This window comes from Marmota marmota, unplaced genomic scaffold (genome assembly GCF_001458135.2).
Source record: "Marmota marmota marmota unplaced genomic scaffold, marMar, whole genome shotgun sequence".
Taxonomy (NCBI): domain Eukaryota; kingdom Metazoa; phylum Chordata; class Mammalia; order Rodentia; family Sciuridae; genus Marmota; species Marmota marmota.
The window spans coordinates 12,974,097-12,982,137 of record NW_025999982.1 but is presented as its reverse complement, the minus strand read 5'-3'; the positions used below and the strand labels follow the sequence as shown (position 1 = coordinate 12,982,137).

General features: G+C 44.3%; 1 long non-coding RNA gene across 1 annotated transcript; it reads left to right on the top strand.

The window, feature by feature from the left end:
* The first annotated feature begins 4,038 nt into the window (after positions 1-4,038).
* LOC125617522 lies at positions 4,039-7,721 on the top strand. Its single transcript, XR_007348564.1, has 3 exons — positions 4,039-4,648; positions 4,968-5,015; positions 7,449-7,721. It is a non-coding gene; the product is annotated as an uncharacterized LOC125617522 (long non-coding RNA).
* The last annotated feature ends 320 nt before the right edge of the window (positions 7,722-8,041 follow it).

Below are 8,041 nucleotides of genomic sequence, written 5' to 3'. Positions count from 1 at the left end.
CCTCTGAAACCGTGAGCCCTCAAATAAACTCTTTCTCCTCTACATTAGTCTGGTCAGATCCTTTAATCACAGCAGCAAAAAAAGCAGACTAAAACACCACCCAATGCAACCCAACACAGTCTAACGCAAGGGGAATCCACACAATGCCTTGCATGGCACTACGGACATCAAGACCCTTGAGAATGGCTTTTTGGCAACATCAGTTTTACCAGCCCCACCATGATGAAATTCAGAAAGAAAAGGCTCCCTCCAAGACCCCTGCCCCCACTGCCATTTTCCCATCAGGTACCATATCCCATCAATGTTCCAAATATTTTTTGTGGATGCATGTTTTGCTCAGTTCTTAAACCCAAAAGCTCCTGGGTCACTTGAACAGCCAATCATCAACAGGCCCCAGAGGATGACTTCCATCCAGACGAGACCCACTCACTCTTGAGGATGGTAGGAGGGGCTCCTCCCAGTGCCATGGGCTCTTGGGCCTCCTTTCCTGAATCCGTTTCACCTCCTCATCTGCTCCTGTCCCAGGAGGAATGAGCGTTCCTCCTTGGACCTCACTCATGCCCGTGCCTAGGTAGGGCCAGCAGGTGCATCACTCACTCTGTGAGTTGCTGATTCCTAATTCTCCTGCTCTTTTATATCCCTGGACATTTAAAGAAAAAAAATTCTCCCAAATTTTATTCCAAATGTTTTAATATTCATATATCTGTGGGCATTCAAGTCACCCACTCAGGTCCCCAAATCTGAATTTTGAATCACCCCAGCCATCCCCACCTCCCCTGAGTCACCCCCTATCTCCCCCAGTGGCTCCTACATCTCCCACTGGGCTCAGAGATGCATCTGCCTGCATCTCATCCCTCAGTAGACCTGTTCACTATTTCATCAGCAGACATTTGTTGAATAGGCACATCAGTTAGGAAGCAACTGTCAAAGTCCTTCAGGGTCTCACAATCAGGAGGGGAGAAGATAATAAACAAATAATAATCAGGGAGTGACAACCATGAAAGAAAAATCCAGCCAGCTAAGGGTCTAGAGAGTGACTGAATGGGTAGCCTTTCGGGTGGTAAGGAGCTGACCAGGAAGGCCTCTCTGAAGGGCATACACTGGCCAAGAGTGAAGGACACCTCTCCCCACTGAAAAAAAAAATACCCTCAATTCTCCTGGCAATGAAAGGTAATAATAAATATTCCAAATCCTCATATTATGGTAGCACTTCATCATCACCAGATCATTCGCCCCCCACACCTCCATGGGCTATCAGCTGTACTTCAAAGATACTGACTGAAGCTGAGGCACAGAGAAGGGAAGGGACTGTCCCAAGGCCATTCAGAGAGAAGCCAGTGGCAGAGCTGAATTGGAATCCAGTCCTCCTCATTCCCAGCCAAGGGCTTCCTAAGAGAATGGATCGTGTTGGAAAATTCTGACCTCAGATATTTTGCTCAAGATTTCCATCTGAAGCACATCATCCCTGGCTGGAGACTTCTGCATTTATTTTTCCACCAGAAATGCTCTCCCCAAGGTAAAAAACTTCCTGAAGTAGAGAGGATGCTTGTTTCTTCTAAAACACTCTCAGTTGTTGACTGAAAAGGGTAAAGTCTTGGAGGATGAAAATGGGAATAAAAGGGAGAAGCAGGATGGAGCGTGAAATAAGAAAAGGAGAAAAAAGAGAACAGAAGGTGCAGAGAGAAAGCAAAAGAAGTCATGGGTGGGCGGGTGTGTGCAGAGGTAGGCACAGGAAATGACCTGGAAAAGCGTTTCCAGAGCTTTGTGATCTGTTCCTTGTATAATACATACGGCCTTCATTAATAAGAAAGTGTGTGTGTGTGTGTGTGTGTGTGTGTGTGTGTCCTGGAACATGTATTAATCATACTGGCGACAAGCAGATGAAATTGATGATTCCTGAAACTTCCTCTGAAATCAGCTGGATATGCCATGTACATGATGTTTCCTCAAACTGGAACCAACACACACATCCTCCATGGGCTAGTGTCCAGGATGCCTCCCTCTTGTGCTAACCCCTCACTCTGGGATATACCCCCAAACTCTCTTCTCCTTCTCTCCTGGAGGAGGGAGCTTTGTGTCATCTCCCCAACCGGCTTCTGCCAGGGAAAGCTTTTACTTCTCAACATTCACACTTTTCCAATAAACCTCTTTACTCCACTTTCTTCCTTCTGGTTCCTTTTCCCATGGGTTCTCCCATTGGAATTTCACTTTTACTCATACTTCATCCCAATCTTTCAGAGATAATCTTCAAATGGAGTGTACCCATGGAGAACCAGAGAGATACCATGACTTTCCAGAGGGATACCACGCAAGAATGATTTCAGGGAATGGTATTCCATGTCCTGAACATCCATAAATGCCCTGAAGTTTGGCACCTTGAGCCCGCCATGTTTGCTTTCCCACTTTTTCTTTCATGGCCACCATTTTCCTACCTAACAAAACATGGCACATTTCTTGTCCACCCAAATCTTGCTTTGGGGATTACCTGGGTGAGTAAAAACCTCTGGGATACCAAACAAAGGGACTGTTTGATAGTGCACAACTCCTGGAAGGAATCCCTTGAAATCAAAACTACAAATACTTTGGTAAGAACCTTATTTTATCCAGGAACCAATTAATGGCAGTACTCTGCACCTTTCATTGTGTGTCTATCTAGCTATCCGTGAATTAGAAATGGATAGCTTTCATAGAGATGCTTTTGAATAAAACTTTGTCAGATACTTTGCTAAAAAAAATATAAGGCACATCTGACTGATTTGATGATGAAAACCACTTTTGCCAAGGAGGATTTATACAACTGGAAATTTTCACAAACTGAATGAGTGAGTGCTAAGGTTAGGAGAGAAAATATATTTAAAGTGCAAACACAATATGCAGACATTACAGCATTTGCAACTATCAAACTTATAATTGAAATTTTCTAGGTGTTACAATAAATCATATTTTTGTTCCCAATTATTCACTACCTTCCTTACAAGTGACCCGACTTGGATCAGGCATGGCTGTATGACCTGCATTGGCTCATGGAAAATGAGGCATACTTGTACAAAGACTTGAAAAGTCACCACCTAATTCTGGCAGAGTTCTTTTCCTTTTCCTATAATTGGCATGTCCCAAACAATATGCTCCTTCAGCCTGGATCCTGGAAAACAAGTACATGTGTCACAGAGCCACAGACAATCTGTTGCCAAAGCATTGGATAAACAAAAACACTTTGTTTTTACAAGTAACTAAGATTTGGGGTATGCTTGTTATAGCAGCATAATCTAGCAAAAGTTGACTAAAAATATCTGAGTGGGTAAAAAACTTTTCAATTTATTTAGAGAATGTGAGAACAAAAATTCTACAAATCTCCATTTTAGATCAATGACAATTTCCCATGAAATAAATCATCTTTCACTCATCCCATTCTTTATGCTTATTGATCATTGATCAGATGTTGGTAGTGAGCACAGGAAATACAGAGGAAGGACAGAAACTGCCCGTTTTCAAGGAATTATAGTCTAATACAGCAAAAGTATGTATCACAGATGTCTCTGTCTGATTATCATGCCCATGGACAGGGGTCCAGAGAACAGAGGCCTCAAGGAGAAAGGAATATTACACACAAGTAAGGTAGGGGACACGGAGGAGAAATTACTGCAAGAGATCAAGTAGGAAAGGCTATTTTATATAGAACAGAGGCATTTTAAATCCACAGAGCTAGAAACATCTAGTATTGATGCAGTCCACTTCAGAAGCAGTGGAAAAAGGTAACACCTAAGGCAGACAGACCCTAGATCCCTGCCTTCTGGTGCTCTTGCCTTTGTGTACTACTCTTTTTTTGGTAGTGGGAAGGACCTATGGCTTACTGCTAACCAACATGAAGACATGTTGCCTCATGATTTCATTCCAATGCACAGGACATTTGAATGCCTGTCCTGGAGTCTCTCCTCCCCTTGCTGGCTGAGAAAGCAAGCCACCAGGAAGTAAGAGCAAATCCATGGTCCAGGCACTGCAGAGGCCACCAGGAGCCTTAGGATGGCTTCAGACATTGCAACACAAAGCGACAAATTCTGCTAACAATCCAAGTGAACACATAGGTGGGTTCTTCCCTGACCATGAGACCACAGACCAGGCTGATAATTCAACTGCAGCTTATTGAGTCCTGGAAGCAGAGAACCAAGATCAGTTTGTTCCCAGACTCCTGACCCACAGAGACTGTGAGAAAATAAATGTGAATTGTGTTAAGTCACTAAGTTCATGGTCATTTGTTACACGGCATTAGAAAACTAAAAGGCAGCCGGAGATGAGAAGAGAGAGGTTGTGCTAAGGAGCTCAGATTTTATTAAGTAGGTCGTGAGGAGCTCTCTCCAGGAGGAGCTCTCAACAAGGAAATGCTACAGAAGTTCAGTTTTCAGAAGATTGCTCTGACAACAAGCAGGGAGAGACTTCAAGGACAAGGCTGGAAGCCTCTCATCTTCCCCTAAGCCAGGAATACAAATGAGCATTTGACCTCAGACCAAGAAAAATCATGAAACATGTATTTATTGAACATCTACAGGAAGCTGTGGTCAGTGAAGAGGAAGACAGTAAGAATTACAGAGCATGGCCCCGGCCCTTAAAACACTGTGTCCAGTTGGGAAGCGAGGCTCAGAGGCAGACAAAGGTCAGTTGATTGGTTTTGTTTCATTTGATCTTATTCACTAACAATTTGATCGGTGGATGATACTTAAAAGAAGAAATGGATTAAAATCTCCTCCCACGGGTAAGGCAAGGAGGAATCCTGTGAGGAGAGAAGCTGAGGTCCATCTTGAAGGGTGGGAGGATTTGGATGAGCAAAGGGAGTAATGGAATGGCCTGCAGACAATTTCTTGGTGAGAAAAATACACAGAGAAAGCCTAGATCTGGGAACCTGGGGAAGGAAACCTGGAAAGGACTGAAATGAGACTGGGAAAACTTTGATTTTTCCCCTTCTTTGCCTCTAGTGCTGACCACATTTTATAAGGGCTACCCAAGAAGGCTTCATGGAAGAGGTAAGTGAGATGGTTCTGAAAGAGAGGAGGGCTTAGACCCGTGTCACGGAGCAGAGAGAATCTTTCTGTGGGGAGGAAGAGGAAGCCAGCGCATAGCAGTGAAATGGGGGACAGGGGCAAGACCCGCTTGTTAGAGAATATGAAGAAGTAGGGAAGAGAAAAGTCAGGTAGGACCAAATCTTTACTTCAAAAGTCTTAAAATCAGTGTCCTTTTGAGTTCAGATGTCCTAAGCACATCTATGATCACATCACTCCCTATTTATCCCCTTGTGTGATTTCCTACTTGGGATAAAACCAGTGCTCCCTCCCCTCAGGTACAGAGCACACCTGCCCATCTCTCTGCCTTCAACTCATAACCCACAGTCCCCAGCACTTGGCCCATCTCCTCAGAACACCCAGTTCCTTCTGTTCTCACCAGGCTCAGTGAATGGAGGAAGTAGAAGCACACTGGAGGCGAGACTTCCCTGAACTCACCCCCATTCAGGTCCTCCTTTGCCACTCACTGTCATGGCACCTGCCTGCTTTGTGGCACGTAGCACAGTTGGGACCACAGCCTGGGTGACGGGTGGCTGAGTGTCTGGGTGTGAGTAGAACACACAAGGCCTGGTCTGGTGGTCTACCGCCATGTTACCCAGGCCCAGCATGGTGTTTGGCTTGGAGCTGGCACTCAATAAACATGAGCCCAGTGAGTGGAAGGACCCCTGGCTCTACCCCCTGCTGGAGCGTAACCCAGTGTAGAGGTCAAGGACAAAGGCTTGAAGCTGTTGCTCCGTTCCCAGAGCATGAGAAGAAGCCACATCTCTAAGGCTTCCTACTCACCCACTTGGGACAAAAGCGCCACCAGAGGCAAGTAGACACCACTAGTTGGTAGTAAGTTGAATGCTTTCAAGGCCAATCCTCAAAGCAAGGTGAGGAGAATCACAGGACAGCAAAACTGTGGCCACTTCTAGCAATTTATTATTCTCAAAAAAGCAGAGTGAAAAAGAAAGGAACAGGATCTGGCCGGCACCCCTGCTCTCCCCGTAGCTGCAGATGCTTTTACTGGCAAGTTCTCAGAACAAACTTATGGGTTTGTGTTTCTTAAATCACCATTGATAGATAAGAAACCAAGAGATTTTGATATGCCTAAGGTCACGTGGCAAATTAGCAGTGGAACTAAGGTTCAAACTCAAAACCACGGGAGAGTCAACATATTTATTGAACAAGCATTGTTCAGATGTGAGCTCTTGAGTTTCATCTGGTGACTTCATTCCAATTGTATGTAGACTGAGAGAAACCTCAGTCTGGCAGAGGGCTTAATAATTAGAATATAAGAGGATTTAGGACTCGCTGGGGTTGGTGCCAAACTCGGTACTGAGGACAGTGAGTTAAGAGGAAATGAGTGCCTGAAAAAGGTGACCTTCTTCAGAGAGGGAGGTGGGGAAAGGACAGCACTGGAAAGACTCAGCCAGGATGCTGGACGTCCCAGGAGGTCCCTGCGCAGGGGAAAGCAGGTCAATGGCTGGTGCTTTTAGAAACTGAGAAGAATGGTTTAAAAGTGGGGTGTGGTGGTGCATGCCTATAATACCAGCTACTGGAGAGGCTGTGACCGGAGGATCACAGGTTCAAGGCTAACTTGGGCAAATTATCGAGACTCTCTCAAAACAAAAAATAAAAAGGGTTGGGGATGTAGCTCAGTGACAGAGTACTTGCCTAGCGTGTGAGGCCCAGGGTTCCATCCCCAATGCTGAAGGAAAAAAAATGGGGCCACTCAACTGGGTTTGAATCCTGGCTCTAGTACTTCCTCTCTGGGTGACCTCAGGAAAGTGACTTGGTCCAGTTAAGTAGTTCCTTCCCCCATGGCATTGTTACACAAATTAAAGGGGACAATTCAAATAAAGCAGGGTGGTCAGATTGAACCCACTCCATGTCTCTGGGAATAAAGCAGAAGTAGAACACAGAAGCACGCATTCATTTATGAGTGCACTGTCTTCACGCTACCATGAGGAAGTTGGGGGCTACAGGGAGAACTTATGGCCGGCCAAAATGAAAATACTTACTATTTGTCCTTTCAGACCTTTGATGTAAAGCATTTAGTACACACATCCATTGAGTAAAATACAGTCAGTACACAGCCTCGTGTGCTCAATAAATTCAGATGGTCCCCATTTTATAATCTTTCAACTTTATGGTGGTGCAATAATGATACACATTCAGTAGAAACCATAGTTTGAATTTTGAATGTGGGTCTTTTCCCAGGCTAGTGATATATGGCATGAGGCTCTCTTGATGAGCTGTGCAGTCTCTGGGAGCCGCAGCTTCCAGTCAGCCCTGCCATCACGAGGGGAAACCAGCGGTACTCCGTGGTACAGCATTGCTAAGCTAGGATGTTTAGTAAGGTAGGAGCACTAAATAATCTTTAGCTTATGATATTTTCATCTTATTTCTTATCAGGACAGAGTCCCATCATAAATCAAGAACATCTATATCATCTCTTATCATCTAATCCCTCTTCTCATGAGACTTGTCCAGGACTGCTAAGTAAGGTAGTAGAAAAAGAAACAGGGTTCAATAAAGAGAGTTTGGCAGGAAACCTGATCCTAGAGAAGTGCATGTCCAACTCACTTCAAGGAAATTTGCACATCAAATCCCATGTCTTATGAGTTGAGCTGAATACAGAAGCAAAACTGACTAATCAAGAATAAAAAGGCTACAGATGGTAACTTGCCTAATGTGTGTTTATTTTCTTATTAAGAAAAATCAGAAGGAGAGACTTGGAGAAAAAGTTTTCCAGAAAGGATGCTTGATAGCAAGCCATTATCTGAATTAAGTTTGGGAACTGTCTAATCTTTGCAGTCCGTGATTTACATGCCAGTGAAGTAGATTGAAAACTTTTTTTCGGAGAGGTTTGTAACCCAACAAACACCATCTAAAATGTAAATAATGATAACAGGCACAGTTGGGTCAATCATACCTTTGTTCAATCAAATAACAATTTGGGGGTAGAGAGGGAGGTAGTTGTTGAATATCAGAAGTTCTTAAGCAAG